A 24,610-nucleotide genomic window follows, 5' to 3' on the forward strand; every position below is an offset into this window, starting at 1 on the left:
CCAACTTGGTTCCATTCTCCCCATCACTTTCAGGTACACCAATGAGATGTAGATTTGGTCTTTTCACATAGTCCCATATTTCTTGGAGGCTTTGTTCATTTCTTTTTATTCTTTTTTCTCTAAACTTCTCTTCTCGCTTCATTTCATTCATTTCGTCTTCCATGGCTGATACCCTTTCTTCCAGTTGATTGCATCGGTTACTGAGGCTTGTGCATTTGTCACGTAGTTCTTGTGCCGTAGTTTTCAGCTCCATCAGGTCCTTTAAGGACTTCTCTGCATTGGTTACTCTAGTTATCCATTCATCTAATTTTTTTTCAAAGTTTTTAACTTCTTTGCCATTGGTTCAAACTTCCTCCTTTAGCTCGGAGTAGTTTGATCTTCTGAAGCCTTCTTCTCTGAACTCATCAAAGTCATTCTCCGTCCAGCTTTGTTCTGTTGCTGGTGAGGAGCTGCGTTCCTTTGGAGGAGAAGAGGCGCTCTGATTTTTAGAGTTTCCGGTTTTTCTCTTCTGTTTTTTCCCCATCTTTGTGGTTTTTATCTACCTTTGGTCTTTGATGATGGTGACATACAGACAGGTTTTTGGTGTGGATGTCCTTTCTGTTTGTTAGTTTTCCTTCTAACAGCCAGAACCCTCAGCTGCAGGTCTGTTGGAGTTTTCTGGAGGTCCACTCCAGACCCTGTTTGCTTGGGTATCAGCAGCGGTGGCTGCAGAACAGCGGATATTGGTGAACTGCAAATGCTGCTGCCTGATCGTTCCTCTGGAAGATTTGTCTCAGAGGAGTACCCGGCCGTGTGAGGTGTCAGTCCGCCCCTACTGGGGAGAGCCTCCCAGTTAGGCTACTCGGGGGTTAGGGACCCACTTGAGGAGGCAGTCTGCTCATTCTCAGATCTCAAGCTGCATGCTGGGAGAACCACTCTTCTCTTCAAAGCTGTCAGACAGGGACATTTAAGTCTGCAGAGCTTATTGCTGTCTTTTGTTTGTCTGTGCCCTGCCCCTAGAGGTGGAGCCTACAGAGGCAGGCAGGCTTCCTTGAGCTGTGGTGGGCTCCACCCAATTTGAGCTTCCAGGCCACTTTGTTTACCTGCTCAAGCCTGGGCAATTGTGGGCGCCCCTCCCCCAGCCTCGCTGCCACCTTGCAGTTTGATCTCAGACTGCTGTGCTAGCCATGAGCAAGGCTCCATGGGCGTAGGACCCTCTGAGCCATGTGCAGGATATAATCTCCTGGTGTGCCATTTGTTAAGCCCGTTGGAAGAGCACAGTATTAGGGTGGGAGTGACTCGATTTTCCAGGTGCCATCTGTCACCCCTTTCTTTGACTAGGAAAGGGAATTCCCTGACCCGTTGCACTTCCCAGGTGAGGTGATGCCTAGCCCTGCTTCGGTTCACGCACAGTGCGCTGCACCCACTGTCCTGCACCCAATGTCCAGCACTCCCCAGTGAGATGAACCCGGTACCTCAGTTGGAAATGCAGAAATCACCTGTCTTCTGCGTCGCTCACACTGGGAGCTGTAGACTGGAGCTGTTCCTATTCGGCCATCTTGGCTCCACCACCTTTTCTGATTTCTGACCATCTTAAGTCTCAGGAACATGAGCAAACTCTTCTGTTGGGATTAAGAAAAAATATTTCCCTTCAAGACTTGATTTTAGCCTATGGTGAATTTTTATGACCAAGTTATTAACCCCTGAAAAATGGGATATATAATTGAAACCCTGATAGACTCTTAATGTTAGCTGTGCTGGCAGGCACCTATATATTAGCCTTAATAGTGTCAAATTGTGAAACTAAAGTGATTGAAAACCTACTAACTTACACTTAAGGAATCCCTGCTTCAATAGGTCTTGAGATCTCCCTCATTTGAATGATTTTTCAGGCTGTTTTAAAGACTAGTGTCCTGTATTTGTGAGAATGAGAGTTATAATACTATAGGATTTTGTGAACATCAAAAACTTAGAACAGCATATTCATTCCTGAATGGCTCAAGACTCGGTGCTTTTTTTCCTATATAGTAAATTTACCTGCATAAAAATCTTGAGTTATCCAGCCATAAATTCTATAGCCTGAAGTCTTTCTTCTTTGCCTCCCATTTTTGTACATTTTATTCATTTTTCTATTGGCTCATTGAACTGCTGAAGGGGATAACAATGTAATTTCATGAACAGTGACCAAAAAGAGAAGAAAATATCCTTGACTTGGGCAGATAAGTGGACTCTTCACACTGTAATATTACAGCTGGAACCCAGACTTTCACTGGCTTGATCTCATTACATAACCTATTCCCTGCAACTATCTTCTGTCATGGCTTCTTTATGCGACCTGACAGCCCATATACAGATGTAGCAGTAAATACATGCTGCCAATGCTGAAACAAAAAAATTCCCTATCATCATGTTTATCAGGATAAATGTGTTGCCAGATACATTCTTCCTGAGTTGATATTAACAGAGCATGGCAAATGTCATCTCTTCTTCCTCAAGGGGTTCTTCCTAAGCCCTCATTTGGCATTTGAAAACATTGAACATGGTTGGATAGACCCAGATGCATTCTCTAACAGAACTTATAGAAACATGGAGAATAGCTTCATCGTATCAAGTATTATATTATTTTAAGGCTATTCTGACATGAGGTAGAAAAATCAAAATACTTTTGCCCTGAACCAATTGTTACACACAGCACAACAAGAAAAACCAAATTGGTCATTACAGAAAATGTGGAAATCCCCTGCTTAAGAGCCTTGGGGACATGGGAAGCCAATTGTCACTGATTGTTGTGTTTTTCAAGAACAATTAGAGCAAAATCATATAAACATCATAGATTGAGAAATATAATGCTGGTCCTTATTTCAGATGTATGTGTTTAAAAATCACACACAACATATACAGAAAATAGCAATAGTACCAGGATGCAAGAAGTATGTTTATGCAGCTCCATTACAAATACTATCCTAAACAGAATTTGCATGGATGGAGTTTTCCCATATCCTTTATAAGCTATGAGGAACAATGCAAGAATTTCAAGTAACCACCCAGCTTTCCATTTTCCATCACTGAAAATCTTTACTCTTTGCATATAAACCTCTAGCTGTGGCTGACGGCTGTAAGCTCATTATATTTCAACTGTCATCTGGCAGCAGAGATTCAATCCATTGCTTCAGTCACAGTGGCCTGTCTTCTCTAGCTCTGGGAATTACACTAAAGTGCATGATTTAAATGTCTTCACTGTCAAATTATTGTTGTTTAGTTCATCAAGATAGATTTTTAAAACTCATGGGAAAAATATGCCCTAAAAAGTATTGTTTGTTATAGGAAAGAAAAGTATTTCAAAATCAACAGTTGCTCAAAGGTCTCAAATTAGTTTTATTCATAATGCTAGGGTTTCCTAAATGTGAGGTAACAGAATAATAATTACCAAATAAGCCAAATGCTGAATGTGTAAAAGGCCCACTTCAAATATTTTGGTAGGAAAATGTAGTGTTTTGAATAATTGGAAGTTTATCAACTCTTTGCCTGTTAGTTCATTGCCCTCCCAAGATCATTTCTCATTCATTTTGTATTATATTTGTTGAGCAAGTGCTCTGCACCAGACATTGTGCAAGGCAGTGGGAACAAGATAAATAAGACAGAGTCTCTGCCTTCTAGGAACTAGTAAAAGTAAGAGAACAGCCTTTGATTTATGACACTGTAAGTCATTATTTCTTTGTCACAAAAAGAAAACACAGCTACCTGACAGTGGGGAACCAGGAAAAACATGGCAGCCAACTTTGTACAATCATGCCAGGTTTCTTTTAGGTTTCCCTACACACCACAGCATACACCACCAGAGGATGCCTACAGTTGCATTTTATTTACCCAGATATGCCTGAGGGGTGTGACATACTTCCATCAGTAATTGCAACTCATTTTGGCAGTAACTTTCAAGGCAGGCAAGTGTGCAGGAATGGATAATGGGAAAGTATCAGAGGACTTAGAAAATTCTGTATTTGGGAAAGGCCCAGAGCTGGTTTATATTGTGCCCTTCATCTCCCTTAAGAACCACTAGGAGGTCTACCATGCAGAATTAAGCTGTGCAAGTGGGACGAGTTTCCATGTGTACCCTGTATAATTAAGAAAGGTGATTAAGAAGCAAACTATGAAGCATAAGTATAAATTGATCCACTTACGCTCTCCACTCCAGGGAACCCATGCTTTCTATTTGAGAAAAGCAGATTCCCTCTTATATCCTCATATGACTCTTCTACCTAAGTTTTTTGGCTCTAATATTTTCCTGGGCTTTACTAAGAACAATGCAGACAATTTTCAGATTTGGGATTTGGGAATTCTTATTCCACTTCTGGAAGCACTCCAGCAGAATATCTGACACAGCCCAGAAGTTTACATAAGCCAGATCTCTAGGGCTAGTGAGAGAATAAGACTCACCTAGACGTAACTACAAAATGGAAGTTCAAATACATCTGAGTAGACATACAGATGAAGGACTGAAAAAAGTATAGAAGAAGGGGCTGAAGCTATCATAAGTTACTGCATTTAGTTATTAAACTCTCATCTCCCCATTGGGTTGTAGATACAAAAGCAAGGAGAAAAAAGAAAGGAGAAATATGAGTGAATTAAAAGCTTCCACAAAGGATGTTGGTTAATAAAAGGGTATTAGGGCACATTCAGTCGTCTCACTGAGGTGCCCCACTGCACCCTTGTGCAGCATTCTTCCTTTCTAATAAACTTTCATTTTTCAAACCCATATTGTTGTCAGTAAATTCTTTTTACCAACCCACAAGTCGACAACTTTCCAATGCCAGGGCTCTGATGCCTTGCTTGGCATCTTGGTGGCCCATATGGGGACTTCAGTGGGATTTGTTCCCTCAGTGGTCTGGTTTTGGGTTTTTTTTTTTTTTTTTTGAGATGGAGTCTCTCACTCTGTCGCCCAGGCTGGAGTGCAGTGGCGCAATCTCGGCTCACTGCAAGCTCCGCCTCCCGGGTTCACGCCATTCTCCTGCCTCAGCCTCCCCAGTAGCTGGGACCACAGGCACCCGCTACCACGCCCGGCTAATTTTTGTATTTTTAGTAGAGACATGGTTTCACCCTGTTGGTCAGGCTGGGGCTGGTCTCAAACGCCTGACCTCGTGATCCGCCCACCTCGGCCTCCCAAAGTGCTGGGATTACAGGCGTGGTGGTCTGGTTTTTTACTCGTGGGAATTGAAGGTCCCTGGCTGAGGCCACTCTTTGGTGGGATGCTGAAGCCCTGGAGAAGGGATACCTGTCTGTCGCTGTTCTTAGAGATGAGAGATTGGCCAGGGTTCTTTTCTATTTTCGGACTGCCAGTGAGCCAGCTTGAGTATTCTTTGGCAGTTGAGGGTTTTTGGTCGAGGGCACTCCCCGGTGTTACCTGAAGGCCAAGACAAAAGAGCAAATTTACTATGGCCCGTCAGGGTGGCAAGTCCACTTTCATTTTAATGCTCTATAAACCGTGCCTTGGAAACGAGCGGCAGCGATCTCAACTCTGCACAGACACACTCCACTGGTTGTGGACCCACTTTTGGATTCAGTTGCATCACAGGCACCACATCCTAAGCTACGGTGAGTTGCCATTTACATTAGGTTTGAGCTGACCACTCATACCAGGCACACCTGTTCTGGTCATCCAGGCAAGGGCAGCAGGCCCTCTATCCACGATGGGACGCCCCTGAACAGAGTGCACCAAAGGGAAAAGTGAAGTCCAAATTCCTCAGGGATGCCTCACGAATCTTGTAGTCCCTTACCTAAACCTAACTTGGGTTCAATTCAATCTTCAATTCATTCCTACTCACCCTTGGGTTGCATTCTTAAAAAATGGTCTTATTCTGATCCACAGATTCTCAAAAAGAAGTGTATAATTTTCGTTTGTATTCAGAGGTGCCTTATGTTCTGGTCTTTTGGGCTTTATCCCAAAACCCAAAGTTACATAAAAATTGTCGTGTATGCTTCCAAGGAACTTCCTCTCTCCCCGATTCTGATGTCTTAGATCATCCTTCCTTTTACCTGTCACAGTCTCCTCAGCCTGCTCCTGCTTCACCTACACCCTCCCCATCTGCTCCATCATCCCCCAATCAACCTCCCTGTCCAGATACTTTACCCCCCTCACATATTCACACAGGAGTCACATATGCCACTAGTAGTACACAGTCCTCAGAAAATCCCAAAAATGTTTTGCCTCTCCTCAAGGTGGCAAACGGGCATTTGGGAACAATTCGAGTTCATATCCATTTTCCAATGTCTGATATTTTGCAAACTCAATCCAAACTGGGTGCTTTTGGCCAGGGTCCCTCTAAGATCATTCAAGAATTTTGGGCTTTAATTATTGCCTCCAATTTAACTTGGCAAGACATATTCATAGTATTAATTACTTGCTGTTCCCATGAAGAAAAATCATGCACACGGTCTTAGCTTGAGCTTGGGCAGACAAAGCTCATGCTCGTAATCCCAATGATAATAGAGCTGCGGCAGAAGCTGTGCTTGATACAGAACCCAACTGGCAATACCAGGCCACCAATGCCTATCCAGAGGCAGGAGCAGACAAGGTCAAATAAACTTGCTTGTTGGAAGAAGTGAAAAAGGCTGTAACAAAATCTGTTAACTTTTCTAAATTACGAGAAGTCACCCAGGAGCCATCTGATAATCCTGCCCTTTTCCAACCTAGACTGATGGAGGTCATCCATAAATACACAGATTTAGACCCTGAAAGCCCTGAAGGCGAGTCCACTCTGGCCATACATTTTATAAGTCAGGCTTCCCCAGATATTAGGCAAAAAACCTCCAAATTAGAGCAAGGCCCACAAACTCCCTTTTCTGCTTTATTAAATATGGCCTTTAAGGTTTTCCATAACCTGGAAGAAACATCAAAAATTTAAAAAGCTCAATGGGAGGAGGAAAAATGCCGTCGCCAGCTAATTACATGGCAACAGCATTGGAACGTTATTTTTTGTTAGCTAGTAACCCCAAGGCTAGACCCCATAATACTAACAGAACAAGGGTCTGTCATCACTGCAGAAATCCAGGACACTGGAGTAGAGAATGTCCCAAATCTCCAGATTACAAGCTGCCCCAGGGATCCTGTCCTCATTGTAAACAAGAGGATCGTTTGAAGAGTGAGTGTCCCTCTCTCCCTCATGGCGGGGGAGGGGTTGGGCCACCACTTGTTTCTGGGCTGTCGCAGCCACCACCTTGTCAACCTACCCAACAAGGGGGTCCTGCAGAATGAGGACAAGGGTGAGGGCAAGGGCAAGAACAAATACCTCTATTCCTGGATTATGATTAAGCCTCTGAAAGTCATCCTCTAGATGAGTGATGGGGCTTTGAGGCCATGTAGGCCCCTATCTTTTCCATCTGTATAGATGAGCCTTTATTGATGAGGTAAATCTGATTGTGGCTTAACAAGAGATAATGTTCCTTATAGATACAGGGTTCAGTTTTTAATGTTTATTATGGCCCAATGTGCCAGTCCTCCATTTTCCTCACTGGTATTGATGGAAAACCCCAATGAGGCTGTTTCACACCACTGCTCCCTTGGGAAATGGATGGTTATTCCTTTACCCACTCCTTTTAGTCCTGCCAAGCTGTCCTGTTCCATTGTTAGGTCATGACTTACTCACAAAATTACAAGCTAAATTACAGCTAAGGCCTCACCTTCTAGCCATATAAATTTTCTTTCTTTTTTTTTTTTGTTCCTTTGAGACAGAGTCTCACTCTCTCACCCAGGCTGGAGTGCAGTGGTGCGATCTCAGCTCACTGCAAGCCCCACCTCCCAGGTTCATGACATTTTCCTGCCTCAGCCTTTGTATTTTTAGTAGAGATGGGGTTTCACCATGTTAGCCAGGATGGTCTCGGTCTCCTGACCTTGTGATCCACCCGCCTCAGCCTCCCAAAGTGCTAGGATTACAGGCATGAGCCAACGCACCTGGCTGCCATATAAATTTTCAAACAAGCCAAATGGCTGCATACACTTTCCCAAAGTAACCAAGACAGGACCAAAACTTTTACTGATTAGTTTCCAAAAATCACTTGGCTTCTCCCATTCCTTGGGCCTTTGTTCCTTGTTATTCTTCTTTTAATATTCAGTCCCTGCGTTTTTAGCACCCTCATTAGATTTATATCTTCCAGATTACAAAGATGCCACCTACAGATGGCTAAGCAATCCCAATACCATCCTGCAACAGCAACTTCCACTTACATGGAGCCTCTTGTTGGAATCCGGTCTCCCCTCCATGAACGGGGTTTCAAGACCCTTCATTCCCTTTATGACAGAGACCAAGAAAGGGAAAAACACAACCTGTCCCTTCAATATCCCCTTTCAGAAGGAAGTAGCCAGACAAACTCAATGCCCCTCTTAATTGTGGGCATTTTCTCTTCTTGAGAACCCAATAGGCAGCAGGTAGAGATGAGCATGGTGGGGTATCAAGGGTCAAAGATTTGACCAAAATATTTGTCAGGGGGAAAATGAAGAGAGCAAAAATCACCTGGTAACAATTGAACAGTCCCTGGAGACAAAAACTCCTTCTCTGAGGAATTTAGAAGGGAGGAAAGACCACTTCATTGGCATCTGGTTTCAGGCCTCTTTCAACTTTTATAAGTAACTAACATTTCTATACATCTCTGGAATGCCATGCTGAAACTCATTTTACAACCGTAAGCTCCCAGCTTAAGGTGGATAAGTACCCTTAAGGAAAAATCCACGGCGGCACATTCAGTCCTCTCACTGAGGTGCCCCACTGCACTCTTTTGCAGCCTTCTTCCTTTCTAATAAACTTTCCCTTTCCAAACCTAATAATAATAAAAGAGCGTTAATGAGATGAATTTTTTTCCCTTCCCCTCTCCATTTTTCACAGTGGAGCTACGTGGAGGGCTGACCGTTTCAGTCATTCTTAATATTTTTAGAGTTCCCATTATCTACACAATGACAGCCAGTCAACCAGACTATTCAATGGGGGCCAGGGGCATGGCAGTCCAAGCCCTGAACCCTATGTGCCTGCTCTGGTCATATCTCTGCCCTATGTCCATCTGCATCTGGCAAAGCCCAACTTCTGACACCGTGTACCCCCCTCACCTCCCATGCCCATGCTGCTTTCTGCCTCCATGCTTTTGCTTTTGTTGTTCCATCTGATGATGGTAATGCCTTCTTCATGCTCCTTGGCCTGGCTGGTTCCTACTTACCCATCAAGGCTAACTATGTGTCATCTTTTCTTGGAAGCACGCCTGTGTTTCCAGGCTGGTTTAAGGCCTCCTTCTTTATTTACCACAGCACCCCAGAAACACCTGTGTTTTACATCTTACCATATTTATATTAAAATTATTTGTTTGTGCATTTGTTTCTTCCTCTAGATTTTAAGCTCCTCAAGGCTAATGAGGTGAGTACAATGTCTAGGACATAATAGACTTCAAATAAGTTTTGTTTGTTTACTAACCTGAAAAGCAAATATTGAGGGAAAATTTTGTTTTAATATCTGGGAAAGACTTGTGGGTAAGATCATGTTGAACATAATAATGATATTCTACAGATTTACATTTCTAGACATCACAAAAGTACAAAACCAAATATCAAAACTGGGTTCCCAAACTTGTACCCCTCACACCCATGTCTGTTGTCATAAGGAGGAGTGGCGTGAACAAGGGATTGAGAGAAGCTCTGGAGACTGCTCACTGACATCCCTGCTCCACCAATGCTAACTGAATAGCCCCGAGCAAGTTACAGATCCACTTTTGCCTCAATTCTTTATTAAAATGGGGGCAAATAAGTCTGGGTATGCTGGCTCAGGCCTGTAATCTCAGAACTTTGGGAGGCCGAGGCAGGAGGATCACTTGAGGTCAGGAGTTCGAGACCCGCCTGGCCAACATGGTGAAACCCTGTCTCTACCAAAACTACAAAAATTAGCCGGGCATGGTGGTGCACGTCTGTAATTCCAGCTACTCAGGAGTCTGAGGCCAGAGAATCACTTGAACCAGGAAGGCAGAGGTTGCAGTGAGCCGAGATCATGCCTACTGCACTCCAGCCTGGGTGACAGAGCAAGACTCTGCCTAAAAAAAAAAAAAAAATTAAAAATTAAAAATTAAAGTGGGGCAATAATTGAGATATTCTGGAGTTTAAACAAGACAATACATGTAAAACACTCACTAAAGCTTACTACTATCACTATTGCTGCCTTTACTTTTTCTTACCACATTATTTTCTTTGCGTTATTTTCACCCATTGTAGCAACCATTTATTGAGCGTTAAAGCACACTGTATAAATGACTACTAACCCTCACAACCCTGTAATAGAGGTATTGTTAGCTGACACTTTATAGATGATGCCATTGGAGCTCAAAGAGATTAAGTGTATTCCCCATAGTCACACCACTAATAATTGATGGAGCCAGAAAATAAACTCAAAGGTGGCCAGTTCCAAGTCCAGTTCTTTTTCACAACATCAAGATCTTTCCAACTCCCTAGAAAAAATAAAGTTGTACATGTTTTATAAGTTCTATGTTCTCCTAGAATGTGGCTGTATTATTTCAACCAATCTAGAAAATTCTCCTACCCAAATCAACACTTCTCTATTCCTAAAGCTTATAGCCATTAATGAGGCAATAACATACTTAGCTCCACAATAAGAAATGAAAAGAAAAAAGAGCAACTATTCCTAGGAAGTAACATATGAGTGTTCATACTAAAACGTTAATGACAAATATGAAGTTCTTTCATGAGAGCAATTTTAGTAGAAAGTACCAAAGGAAAAAGGGAAACTTACAAAGTTACTTTACTGCTAAAGACATAAAAGTGACAGGCATTTTAAAAATACCAAAACAATTGTTTTCATCCCCTTTTCTTTTCTTTTGGATTATTTCTAATGATTTGCTGAAAGCTATGAAAGGAAGTATGCTTAACAGCACACATAGCCATTCATTCCAACTTCTGAATGTCTTATCAGGGGATTCACAACTCATAAAGCCCAACCTAGATTTCAGCCTAAGGGTCCCTGACTTGGCGTCAATTACAGATTTTGCAGCAGATACCAATATGGGGAAAGGAAGAATTAAAAAAGATAAAGGAGGCCAATTCAAGCTGTTTCCATAGTTCATAATCTTACCACCTTTGTTAGAAACTCTTTTTCTCCGAATTTTAAATGCCCCAGACTTTTCTACATGATCCTCAGGTTAAGAACTAATGGCCTGAAATAAGTAATATGTACTTCCCATAACCCTTAACAATCATTTCTTTATGATCTGAAATGCAGGATAAAATTTTCTCTAACCAAAGCTTTCTTGACCACATGTAATGTTCTGTTAAGGCTAAAGAAAGGGAGTATAGCATTGGACTTTGGGGATTATATGAATATTGGTTGTCTTGAAAATGTGAGAGATGCCTGGGGGTTTCCTCTGTTACATATGAGGAACTTACCATTTCCTCTCACCATGATACTATCCCTTTCTCTCCTGCTTCAGCCCCAGACTCAGACCGCACCTGCTACAGCACCACCATCCGTAAGGGATCCATAACTTACTCTTCTGCACTTGTCCATTCACTATGAATTCTAAGGTAAAACTCTATTTATTCAGTTATTTCATTGAACAAACTGGGCTCATATGCCATTAGAAATTGCTGCAGGCCACATGCAGTGGCTCACGCCTGTAATTTCACTTTGGGAGGCCAAGGCAGGCAGGTAACTTGAGGTCAGGAGTTTGAGACCAGCCTGGCCAAAATGGTGAAACCCCATCTCTACTAAAAATACAAAAATTAGCCAGGCGTGGTGGCAGGCACCTGTAATCCCAGCTACTCAGGAGGCTGAGTCAAGAGAATCGTTTGAATCCAGGAGGTGGAGTTTGCAGCGAGCCGAGATCCCACCACTGCACTCCAGCCTGGGTGACAGAGTGAGAGTCCATCTCAAAACAAAACAAAACGAAACAAAAAAGAAAAAGGAAAAAGAAATTGCTGTGAACTTCTTTCCATATGCTCTTCCTTAGAGATTTCAAACCTATATAGATTGAGAAACTTCTTATCCTTTAAGCTTGTCATGGTGCTTGTTTACTGATCACCACTGAGGGTTATAGCAAAACCACTGATTCCAAATATAAGACTTTTCATAGGGCACTGCTACCTATCCTTAATTTGACTACCAAGAACTGTGTATCAAGTCACAGTGACTGCATGTCAGGCTGTTGAAAAAAGAATGCTAATCATATGGTGACTCTGGTTGCAGCACAATTTTGCAATCTTGAAATCATAATAAATAGGGTTGTTCCACTTTTGTTAAGTATCTGTGGCTTTGCTCTGAACCAAAATACAGATGGGCAGGAATGGCAGAAACAATGCAGCCATTTAGTAAGTGAAAAAGCATAAAAGCGTGTGCTAGAATTTTGCATTTTGCTTGTGAAGAACATTTAGATAAAGCATTTACAATGTCACAAAAATAATGCCCCCAATATTTTTAAAATCACAGTTTAAAAAGCTATAGTAGCCTGTCAATGAAAGAAGTAATGAGCAGATGTTTTCCTTATTTCGAAATATATTTAGAATTCTGAGGGAAAGCCACAAAGAGCATTTTTATTATGCACCTGTCATGGCCAACATCTGGCAGCAGCTCTTGCCAATACATCAGTCTCATGACTTGGTGTCTCCTTCTAGCACACAGAGAGACTGTAAATAAACCCGCAGTGCAAGGCACTCCTTTCCTTTTTCATTTTTTTTCTTTTCTTTTTTGTTTTGATTTTTCAATAGCAAGAAGGAAGCAGCACAACAAAACCCAGAAAAAGTATATTTGTACCATGTATAGACTATATAGTATCTGTGCCTCCTAAAGAAGAAATGCAAATGCAATTAGAGGCTATAGAATGAGAGGATTTAAATTATTTTTAAGAGAAAATGAGTTGTCTAGGATCTTCCAATCTTCCAGTCATTCTTTAATTTAACAAGTATTTTTTACTAGCTACTAGAAGTACTTAGTGTGATAAGACCTATAGCCACACAAATAAAATATGCACAATCCTTGCTCTCATACAAAACAGTGCATGCACTTAAAGAGCTGTTACAAAAGTCTGTAAATGAGAGGTCAAGACCTGCTGCTGATCTTATTTATGAGACTTTCACTTCCTTAAACTGGGAGGAACATTTTCAGGTCCCAACACAGGAAATAAGGAAAACCTTTCTACTCATCATTCCATGGAAAGAGAGATAGATCAAATTCCCTTACAAAGAGTGTAGTTATCATCAATGCTTTTGTTATTTTTGGAATTTGGATAGGTGGGTCATTGACTGAAGATCAGAAGTTTGTTTTTGTGAGAGAAAAAAATATTTTGTTAGCACACTTGTTATACTGGATTTCCTTGCACAGCAGAGATATTAAGCCACTTTTTCTTGGTTATCCGAAATCTGATTTGAAATCTCAAGTAAGTAAAGAGACTAGAATCACTTTAATCAATCATGCTCCCACTTGGGGGAATTTACTTGTACACACCCATGAATACACACACATACACACAATTTCTAAATAGCAATTCAGGATGTGTATTAGGACTTAATTTCAAGTGAAGAAGCTCAGTTTGAACTAACTTGGGCAGAAATAGAGACATCATTAACTCACAAAGGAGACGACAATGGTAGCTGTAACAAGCGGCTCATATACCATCTTTTGCTCTCTCACTGCTTCTTCTTTCTGTATGTTGTCTGTCACTTAGTTTCTCCTAGGGCAAGTTCCATGCTGTTGAATACTTGAATGTTGGCAGCTGGCTCTGGGTTCAGATCAACCTAGATTTACCACCAGAAGGAAGAAATTCTATTTTACCATTCTTGATTCTCTCTTGTCCCAACCTTAGTTTAAAACCTCTTCCAAATGGACAATTCATGTATTTGCCTCTGCCTCATTACTAAAGTCAGGGAGGAAGTGCCACCTAGGAATAAGGGAAGCTCCAATTTAGACCACGTGGTGATAGCTATAGTGGGACTCAGAAGGGTGAGAGTGAGAGAGAGTTTTTCAAAGGTAGGAAGAGCTGGTCCTCCAAAGATAGAGATGTTACACAGACAAGATAATAAATGTCTTCAAATGTGGCTTTGATACCTTAAAATATTTAATGCTATTGTGTTGTTTTTATCAGAGCTTTATAGTTTCTGTGTACAGTATATCTTCATTTGTCATTAATAAAGGAGTTCTGATTTTCTTTCACTCTGCTGTTTTAGCACAAAGTAGATTATTGAATTGTAATTGGAAATAGTGGAACCTCATCAGGGTTATTATTAGATCCTTTGTATTTTATAACATTTTATGTATGCTTATTTTCTCCTGAATAACAATGTTAAAATATATTTCACATTCTTAGCTATCATAGTGATAGTTGTGTAATTACTAAAAAAAGTGTGCTAATTAAAAACAACATATTAGAGATTTGGGGCATTTTTAGCACAGTCTATTTCTTTAAACATTTACAGTGAACCTAGATAAGAAAATGTGTTTCTAATAAATTTAGACAGACCTCTTCTTATCATGCAATTTCTTTCTGTATTGTTACAATCAAAACGTCTTGCTCAAACTGCACCTACTACCATGATTTAGGGGGAAAAACTTACTTATGGATCATTTTAGCTTTCTAAATGGCAATTCTTATTCAAATTCGAAATAGAATTGACTCAAATGGGTGAAAATCAGTCCCATTACTTTATTTTCTACAATGCAGTTCACTCCTGCTTTTTAATACCATGAAGTATTCATTCCTTATTTTCTTCACTTTTATTTCAAGTGGACTCATACACATAACTTTGGATTTCCCAGATCTACTATTTTTAATTTCATAAGGTCTAGATTAGGTTTTTAAATTTGAACCTTGTAGCGTAAAAATCTACAAGCGGATCAGATAGCTGAATTAATTAAGATTGATTGGCTGATTCAACAATAAAAACAGAAGCCAGATAAAGTGTTGGTGGTTGGGCCAAGCAAATAAAAAATAATCAAATTACCTAGTAGCTGGAATAAAACCCTCGGATTTTGAAAGACTGAAGACTCATGACATAACGAACTCCCATGTAGGGCAAGAGCATCTGTTAAAATGTACTACAATATGTTCTTTTGGGGCCCATTAAGATATAATATGCCTGCTAGTAAGATCTGGGAGACATGCAATCGCAAATAATAAATTGAAACCTACTACATATTTTGTGGGGATTGTAGGACATTCCAGCATAACTGCAGTGCTTGTGGGTCTCAGAATCGTGTATGGCAGAGTTTTCATGAAACCTTCATTAACTGTTTCATTAAATCCAATGTGCATACTACTGGTGGTCATGAGATAATTTTACATGGCACACAAAATATTTTTCTTTTAACATATCTACTTTGTTGTAAACATTAAAATTGTGTATTAAAAATAACATGTCATGCCCACATTTTAATAGATATTTTGTTAAGATTAAAATTGAAGTAAATATTTAAGGCTAAAAAGATATCAATTTGAAGAAAAATATTTGATAGTCATTCTACAAGTATTAAGCAGATGGTCAGCATTGGCTTCTTTGAGAAGGTAAGATTTGAGCAGATTTGGAGAAGTTGAGAGAGAACAAAGTAGATATCTGGGAAGAATAGTCCATGTAGAGGAAAGAATTAGGGCAGAAGTCCCAGGCAGGAATGCCTGTTGTGTGGAAGGAACAATAAGGTGGCCAGAGTAGCAGAGAAAAGAAAGAAAGAGGCCAGAGAGATTACGGGGAACCAGATCATATAGGGCCTTCTAAGTGGATGACCATACAACTCATCAAACAATCTGCGACACTTATTAGAATAAGATAGGACACATTTAATAATTACACCAAAACAGCATGCATAAACTCTGAGTAAAATGGAGAGTCATTGCAGATCTTTTAAAGGATCATCCTTGATGCTATGATGAGCATAGACTGTAGTAGAGCAGTTGTAAAAACAGACAGAAGGTGATAATACAGGTGACATGAGCAAGTGACCAAGTCTAGAAAGTGCTGGTCTAACACATGCGACACTATTAATCCTCTCAATTCAGGATAATTCTGTCAGGCTCTGAGAAGAGGTGATACCAGGACAAGTCTAAAGAATTTGTTCCACACCCAAGAAATTGCTGCTCACCTTTTACAGCACTGGACCAGGTTATAGAAACATAAAATTTGAGACCATACACCTGAACTCAAGAAATTCTGCTGGGGAGGTCATTTAAGTGACAGGGAACAAGCCTCCAATGGTTATGATCTGGCAATACCACCATGTTGGTGGAGTGATTATCCTCCTGAAGTTAGGGGAGAAGGGAGAAGACATTCTGGGAAGACACTGTCAGTTTATCTATTTCAAAGTCATATCCCATTTCACTTCTCCTTTCTAAATGTTCTGATAAACTGCCCAAAAGAGTGAGTCCAGTTTGAAAGCTTAAAAAAGCTTCCTAGGTGATTCTAATATTAACCTGTAGAATGAGAACCACTCAACATAGTGACAGCAAATTGAATTATCAGATACTCTTTGTTTTATATTTGTTTTTTATTTTGGAATTAAAAATCCATATGAGATTACACTTCACTGTGAGGCACTAAATATAGAAAAACTGGGTAGAGAATAGGCAAAGAAAATTGGTTGAGTAAAATTTTCAATTGTATAAGAAAATGTAGCTGTATATATATAGACAGAAAGATGTTATAGCCTAAATGTGTCCACAAAATTCCTGTGTTGGTACCTTATACCCCAGTGCAACAGTGTTGGGAAGTGAGGCCTAATGGGAAGTGTTTAGGTCATGAAGGCAAACTCTTCATGAATGGGCTAATTCTGCACCACCATCCCCTGACACAGTACCTTACAAAATAGGTGGTCATAATGGGGTTTGAACTGAGTCCTACCACCTCAGGGGACATTCCTCCTTCCCAGCTTGTTCAGGTCCCTAAACCAGTAAGCCTCCATTACCTCTTCCTGCTCCATCTCTAAAGAGGGTGGAAGCAGCCCTCCGGGAGGATTTATTCACTCCCTCTCTCCTTGCTATTTATTTTCCTGTTGTATATATCACCTTTGTTGACAATAGATTATTTTTTATTTTTTAGAAAAAGGGCTTGCAGGAGTGAGTTTTCTCTTTTGCCATGTGAGGAAATAGCATTGTCCCCTTTTGCCTTCCTCCTTCTGCCATATGAGGATGCAGCAAGAAGGCCCTCACCAGATGCTAGTGCCTTGGTCTTAGACTTCCCAGCATCCAGAACTGTGAGAAATACATTTTCATTCTTTATAAATGTCTTCATCTGTGGTATTCTGTTATAGCAGCAAAAAATGAGCTAAGACAAGAAACATAGATAGATAGGGATGCATAGATGAATTAGTCTACTGAGACTGCCATAACAAGATACCATAGATGGGGTGGCCTAAACAACAGACATTTATTTTCTCACAGTTCTGGAACCTAGAAGTCCTAGATCAAGGTACCATCGGGTTGGTTTCTGGTGGAAGATTCTCTTTCTTGCTTACAGACATCTGACTTCTTGCTGTGTCCTCACAGAGCCTCTTCTTTGTGCACAAGTGAAAAGAGAGAGAGCTCTCTGGTGTCTCTTTCTCTTCTTATAAGGTCACCAGTCCTATCAGATTAAGGCCCCACCCTCACGACCTCATTTAAATTTAATTACTTCGATAAAGTTCCTATCTCTACATTCACATTGGGGGTTAGGACTCCAATATATAAATTTTGGGGAACAAAACTCTGTATCTAAAAACATGTCTATACGTCTACATATATAATTATATATATATAATTTATATTTACATCTATCTACCTTTCCATATAGATATTGAATTTACTGAATTGCTGGTACAGGTGATCCAGTAGACAAATAAATGTTTTCAATTGTTGGGTCTAAGCTTATTGTTGCAGCTCTTCTGATAGGCAGCAGGCCTGTCACCCTTAAGACAGAATTGATTTCACTTTGGCTGTATTTAATTAACCCGGACCCAGAAAAAATAAATCTTTTGTGTGTGTTTGTCCAAGAGCTAATTTTGGGAAAAGAGCTCTGACTCAGAATGGCTGCCAAGTGATACATAGCCTGGGTGTACCTCAGAAGGGAGATTCAAGCAAAATCCTCATCTGTCTCAGAGGCCTTACCAGTTCTGGATAAGTATGTGATGTCTAACAGATTCACCAGTAGTAATCTTGAAAAGGTAGATGCACCTCTCCTTACCTTTCTCTAGCACAAGGAGATAGTTTCAGTGGTCCCTGTCTCAGTCACCAAACCCTCTTCCTAATTACTGTGCTGGATGATGGCACAGCTCATCACCTTTTTCCCAATTTGTGTCTTAGCTCCCAGATTAATTAGTTTACCTTTCACTAGAATGATCTGAAGTTTCCACCTTTATACTCTTACTTTAAATTGATCTAAACCCTTTTTCATTTTACATGCTATACCTCTTTATTTCTTCCAAGTGAATCTTACAAATGAGTATCATTTGCATACTTGAAGGAAGAGTTTCAGCGTCTCTCTTTGTAGCTCTCCTGTCTCATAGAAAACAACGATTCTAAAATGTGTTCATGATAAATCATCCTTTGAAATGAATTCAGGGAATTTTGGGGTTGAAAGGTGCATTAAATGTAGAGTATAAACTCTTCATTTTACAGAGAAGGAAACTGTGGTCGATAGATCCATGGTCTGCTCAGAATTATCCAGTTAATCAATGTCAGAGCAAAAACTGGAACTCAGGGAACTTAACTCCAAGTCAAAACAATATTGTACTAAGAAACAATTATACTGAAATTATTTAGGAGGCAATTATTCACTTCTTGCATTAGAAATCTAGAGACTTATGTTCCATTCCCATTAATGTATTACCCTGAGAAATAATATTTTTACAAGTTTCTTTATTTGTAAAGTGAAAGAAATAGTCTTCTCAGCCACCTAAAAGGCATATAAAGATTCACAGTACAAGTATTGTGAACCAGTGATAGTTACAAATGGTATTCTGTGATTTTTTTTGGTATGCATCTCCCAAGAGAGACTCAACAGACACAAACTTTATATTATACATTTTTAAAATGGAATGCACTGTCAAACAAATAGAAAAGTCATTCAGACAAATAGCAATGCGGGACATACTAAGAGATGATATCCTGGCCAAAAAAGTCAATTTATAAGTAAATGCTTATAGAAATTGAGGTATCAGTGGATTTAAGTCTCTAATTTTGTGACCTGATTATTGTAAATGAGTAACATGAAAATAGTGATGATAATATGGAGATGGAAATAACAAATACTCATATGGTACAATATGACAGGTACCATTTCAAGCATTTTACACTTATTAGGCCCTCAGAAAAGTCATATGATACAGGTACCAGATATCGTTATTGGCCTTTTTTAAAACTTTTTCTATAAAAGGCTTGGGGGTGATAGAGGGCAAGTTGAATTTTATGAGATCAATGAAAAAGAGAAAGGCTAAGAGGAGTAGCCTTAAAGAGGAAGACTATCTTTGGTATATGTAAGAGTAGGGACTCTTGGCCACATGGAAACAAAACCCAGCTCAAACTGACTTAATAAAAATGGAAATTTGTTGGCTTATATAATCCAAAACCTGGATCCAGGGGCTCAAATTATGTCTTCAGCACTTGGTCTCTCTCCATCTTATGGGTCTATTTTTCTCTATGATAGTTTCATTCATGCCAGCTCTTCTTAGAGGTTTAAAGAGAGTCAACCACAGGCTTTGAATGTGTCACTTTAGCAATTCCCCCAAAGACAGAATTTTTTTATTCCTGTCATCAAAATACTATTATCATGTTGGAGTCTCACTGGAGCAAACTGGATCTCTTGCCAATCACTGTGGCCACAGACCTTGAATATAATTCAACAGAACTGGATCACATGCCTAAATCCTAATGCTAGCCCTCCTCCAAAGAAAAATCAGTTTCTGCTATTAATGAAGAGAGAATAACACTAACAAAGCAAAAGCCAAAGTTGCCCACCACAGCATAGAAAGAGGTATATAAATAAGCAGAATGAGATAGAAATTATAAAATATGAGTGAGGGGAGATTAGGTCAAAATGTTAGGTTAGGAGGTGCAGAAAGCATGTAAGAGGAAAAAGGAAAAATTGCAGTATTGTATAAAGGGTGTTCTTGCCATGACAGATGTTAAAAAGTCATAGTGAGGTTTCAGAGAAATGTTATGACTTTTATCCTGAATTGGGCTTTGCACTGATTCCTGTCTCTATGGAAAGTAAAACGCTACATTCTATTGGCTTCTGCATTAAATAAGCTAATAGAAGGTAGCCTGCACTCCCAAATTCAACCAAAAGCAACTACCAAACCATCTGTGAAATATACTGTTAAGCAGTAACTGATTCATGAAAAAGACAGACTCATAACCAACTATAATTCGAAATAGAACATGAGCCAGGCACAGTGGTTCAGACATGTAATCCTAGAACTTTGAGAGGCTAAGGTGGGAAGATCACTTGAGCCCATGACCTCGAGACCAGCCTAAGCAACATAGTGGGATGTTGTCTCTACAAAAAATCAAAAAATTAGCCAGGCATAGTAGTGTGCACCTATAGTCCCAGCTACTCTGCAGGCTAACACAGGAGGATGGTTTGAATCCAGGAGTTAGAGGCTGCAGTTAGCCATGTTCCCACCAATGCACTACAGCCTGAGTGACAGAGCATGACCTTGTCTCAAAAAAAAAAAAAAAAAAAAAAAAAGGTCATGTTAAGTACAGTAACAGAAACACTGATGCAGTTCCAAGGTCAGGGAGGGAGGGATTTGGACAGGTAATTAAGAAGGAACAGAAAGTCACAGAGGAAGTCTTCATGGAAGAAGTGGCATCTGAACTAGGCCTTGATGGATGGGGATCATCTTGACAGGAGAGATCATGGGGTCGGTGTTTATGGTAAAAGAACAAAGACAAAGAGGATAAAATTGGTGAATAACAGCTTGAGAGTAGGATGCTTGAAAGAATTACAAAAGATGAGGCTGTAAATGTAGTTGGTGAATAAAGTATGGATGACATGCTGGGGATTTCGAATTCTTCAGGCAAAGAGGAACAATTGAAGAAGAACTTCAAGCCTCTGCAGAGGTCATGATCAGAGTTATCCTATAGAAAGAATATTTTGGCAGTAGTGTGAAAGATGGATTGGAAGAAACAAGCAAGAAGCAAAGAATCTCACTGGGAGTTTATGACAAAACTCTGAGTATGATAGAAGTGGAAACAAAGAAAGTAATAAAAGAAAGAAATGAGAAACTGGAAGCAGGAAACATTTTGGAGATATAATTCCTAGCACTTGTCAATAATTGGTTGTGAGAATTGAGAAACAGATAACATTCTCGGGACTGGGTACTTAGGAGAATGATTATGCCATTGATGAAGCAGAAGGGGGTCAGGTTTGTAGGCGGGTGCCTGTTTTGTGTGTATTAGTGGAAAGTGACATGGCTAAAGGGTGAGTTAAGACCCCACTTACAGCACAGATGAAGTAAGTGGATGATGGGAAATTACTGTGGGAGGAAGTTGAAAAAGATAACTTTCTGCAAGGTATAAATGTTTGGATACAATTTACAGAATATTAACACTTTAAAAAATGTTATTTATATTTTCTAGTTACTAACTGATATGGTTTGGCTGTGTCCCCACCCAAATCTCATATTGAATTATAGCTCCCACAATTCCCAGGTGTTGTGGGAATGACCCAGTGGGATGTAGTTGAATCATGGGGGCAGGTCTTCCCTGTGCTGTTCTTGTAATAATGAATCAGTCTCATGACATCTGATGGTTTTATAAAGGGGAGTTTCCCTGCACAAGTTCTCTTATCTTGTCTGCCACCATGTGAGACATGACTTTCACCTTCTGCCATGATTGTGAGGCCTCCCCAGCCATGTGGAACTATAAGACCATTAAACCTCTTTCTTTTGTAAATTGCCCAGTCTTGGGTATGTCTTCATCAGCAGCATGAAAATGGACTAATACATAACTCTGTATTGGACTCAAACAAAATGAAAGTTCAAAAAATACCAACTAAATCTGTCTTTATTTCCCTAACCGTATCTTATCTGTTTTTTTTAATTTAACTCTTATTTTAAGTTCAGGGGTACAGGTGCAGTTTTGTTGTATAGGTACACTTGTGTCATGGGGGTTTGTTGTACAGATTATTTCATCGCCCATTATGTTCTTCACAGTAATTAGATTAACCCTAATACCCATTATTTATTTTTCCTGCATCTTGTTAATAGTCTTGGACCTTTGCAATTTAGAACTACTGCTTTTTTCACGTTAAATAAGCCTAAGCTTTTAGAACCAATTTCTAAATCTGTACAAAGTTTAGTTCATTTTCTGTCATTTCTAGAAAACTGATTCTTGACTTGTGCCATCTCTTTCTTTTCTCTAAAGGCATTGGAGAAGTAAATATTTGGTGAATATGTCCTTATCATTCAACACAAGCTCTCTACTGTGGTTTTAAAACACTCTGCCATTTCTTTCATCTTAAAACTAGCCAGGGGAGAGGAAGAAGTTGGAAGTGATCACTATAAATTGAACATCATTTTTTGAAAAATGTCAAGCACTTGTTTTGAGTGAGACTCTGACTGGACAGATAAGGGAAGCAAACAACCTGGCAGTGGCATTCTTAAGGGATGATTTCAGTATTTACAATGCCCTAGCTAATCTATTTCTTGTGGCCTCTGTATTCTCAAATCAGGAATATGCCTTGAAGAACTTATCGCAGAGTTAAGATGATAAACAGCAGGCACTGAGATGAGAATACATCAGGGAGCCTGAAATGACTCCAGGTTAACTATCAAAGTGAGGAATCCTCATTAAAACTATAACTTCCTTACTCTAATTCAAGATCTTGGGGTATTAGCTGAAGACTCAGTGAACGTGTGCACAACAGCAAAGACAAATCAACCAAGAAAGGGACAAAGAGATCTGGGGCTAAGGGAAAAGATGGATAAAGGGTCAGAGAAAGATGAACATTGGCCTTAAAGATAAAGTAGTCACATTGAAGAAGAAGTAATTATTCCACACATAGCAGACTATGCTGATCATTGTCCCAATTGCCTCTTCCTTCTTTATTATTGTTCATGAAGCTCTGATTTTTCCACGTATCCACTCCTTCTCATATGACTCACAGTTTTATCTTAAGTTCACCAATGTCAAAAAAATCCCATTATGTTCTTCACAGTAATTAGATTAAGATGAATATATGATATGATTCTGGCCAATTAGGTGAGGAGAAATCTGGTGAGTAGCTTCTGGGTGAAGTTTCCTTGGTGTTAAGAAGAGGAGACACAAAGGGACATCTATTATCCCCCATATTCTTTTAGATGGTGTCTAGTCTGTATATGATGGGCAGCATCATTTCACTACCATTGGGGTGCCAGTCAAGGACAAAGTGAGATGGCAGAAAAGAAATGAGGAACGCTTGTGTTTTTGAAGATTTCATTTAATTACTGAATCAACCAATCTTGAGGTCACCTGTTCCAATGATTATAATTTACTTTAAAATACTTCAACATATACATCGTGATATTATGTGCACTTAGCTTGGCATGAGCTGTCACCCAGAGGCTGTAAGCATTCTACTCAAAGATTCCCTGTCCGGTAGTGGTTAACATACACAGGAGTAGCCTGCTGGCATTCTCATCAAGAAGTCAATACTCCAGAAGAGCTATTACAAGCACTTCTGTTACATGTATCTTGCTCAATAACTTACACTTTGCTAATTAGCATACTAAATGTCAGAAAAGGGCTTTTAGTGATAAAAATAGCAGCCTGTTGACTAGCATGATGAATGTTAAAATCGGGCTTTCACTGGTAAAATTAAAGATATTCAACTTGTGTGAATTAGCTAAAATTATTTTGTAGTCACCCTTACTCTTGCATGAATAGAGAATAAGAATCTATCAGGTCAAAAACCTGTACTCCTTGGGATTTTTCCCCAGGCTAAATTCCTAAACATGCTAGTCTCTAGCCATGGGATTTAGAATTCTGATTGCCTGAGATCAGCTGTAAAGATGGCAGGATCCTGCTTCGGGAATCTTGGCAATTGCTTTCACCAGTTCACCAGTTATCTCTGCAATTTATGTTGTAGTTTGAGGACCATATGTTATACGAAAGGCTTTTTACTCAATCAAATGTGTGGTAGAAGAAAAAGCCATAGGATGGGAAATCATGAGATAAAGTCTGAGACCCAACCCTGTGACAGCTTTGGATACATAATTCAACCTCTCTAAGTCTTGAGTGGCAGCCAAAGTAGCATAATAAAAAAAGTGTGGCCGGGCGCGGTGGCTCACGCCTGTAATCCCAGCACTTTGGGAGGCTGAGGCGGGCGGATCACGAGGTCAGGAGATGGAGACCATCCTGACTAACACGGTGAAACCCCGTCTCTACTAAAAACACAAAAAATTAGCCAGGCATGGTGGTGGGCGCCTGTAGTCCCAGCTACTCGAGAGGCTGAGGCAGGAGAATGGCATGAACCCGAGAGGTGGAGCTGGCAGTGAGCCGAAATTGCGCCACTGCACTCCAGCCTGGGTGACAGAGCAAGACTGTCTCCCAAAAAAAAAAAAAAAAAAAAAAAAAATGCTGGCTGTCAAGCCAGAGGGCCCAAGTTTAATCCTAGCTTTATCGCTTACTAGCTGTGTGACCTCTCTATGCCTCAATTTTC

The 24,610-nt window shown here is 40.0% G+C and overlaps 1 long non-coding RNA gene across 2 annotated transcripts in view; it reads left to right on the forward strand.

Annotated features, from left to right (window-relative positions):
- LOC129059481 (uncharacterized) overlaps positions 1-24,610 on the forward strand; it is a 53,859-nt gene that overhangs the window by 15,470 nt on the left and 13,779 nt on the right. The window contains exon 2 of one of the 2 annotated variants that reach the window (XR_010140006.1): positions 11,446-11,539. The exons of the other annotated variant lie outside the window; for it this stretch is intronic. This is a non-coding gene — a long non-coding RNA (uncharacterized LOC129059481). The remainder of the gene's footprint in view (positions 1-11,445; positions 11,540-24,610) is intronic. 2 annotated transcript variants of the gene reach the window in all.

Source organism: Pongo abelii, chromosome 4 (genome assembly GCF_028885655.2).
Source record: "Pongo abelii isolate AG06213 chromosome 4, NHGRI_mPonAbe1-v2.0_pri, whole genome shotgun sequence".
In the NCBI taxonomy this organism is placed as follows: domain Eukaryota; kingdom Metazoa; phylum Chordata; class Mammalia; order Primates; family Hominidae; genus Pongo; species Pongo abelii.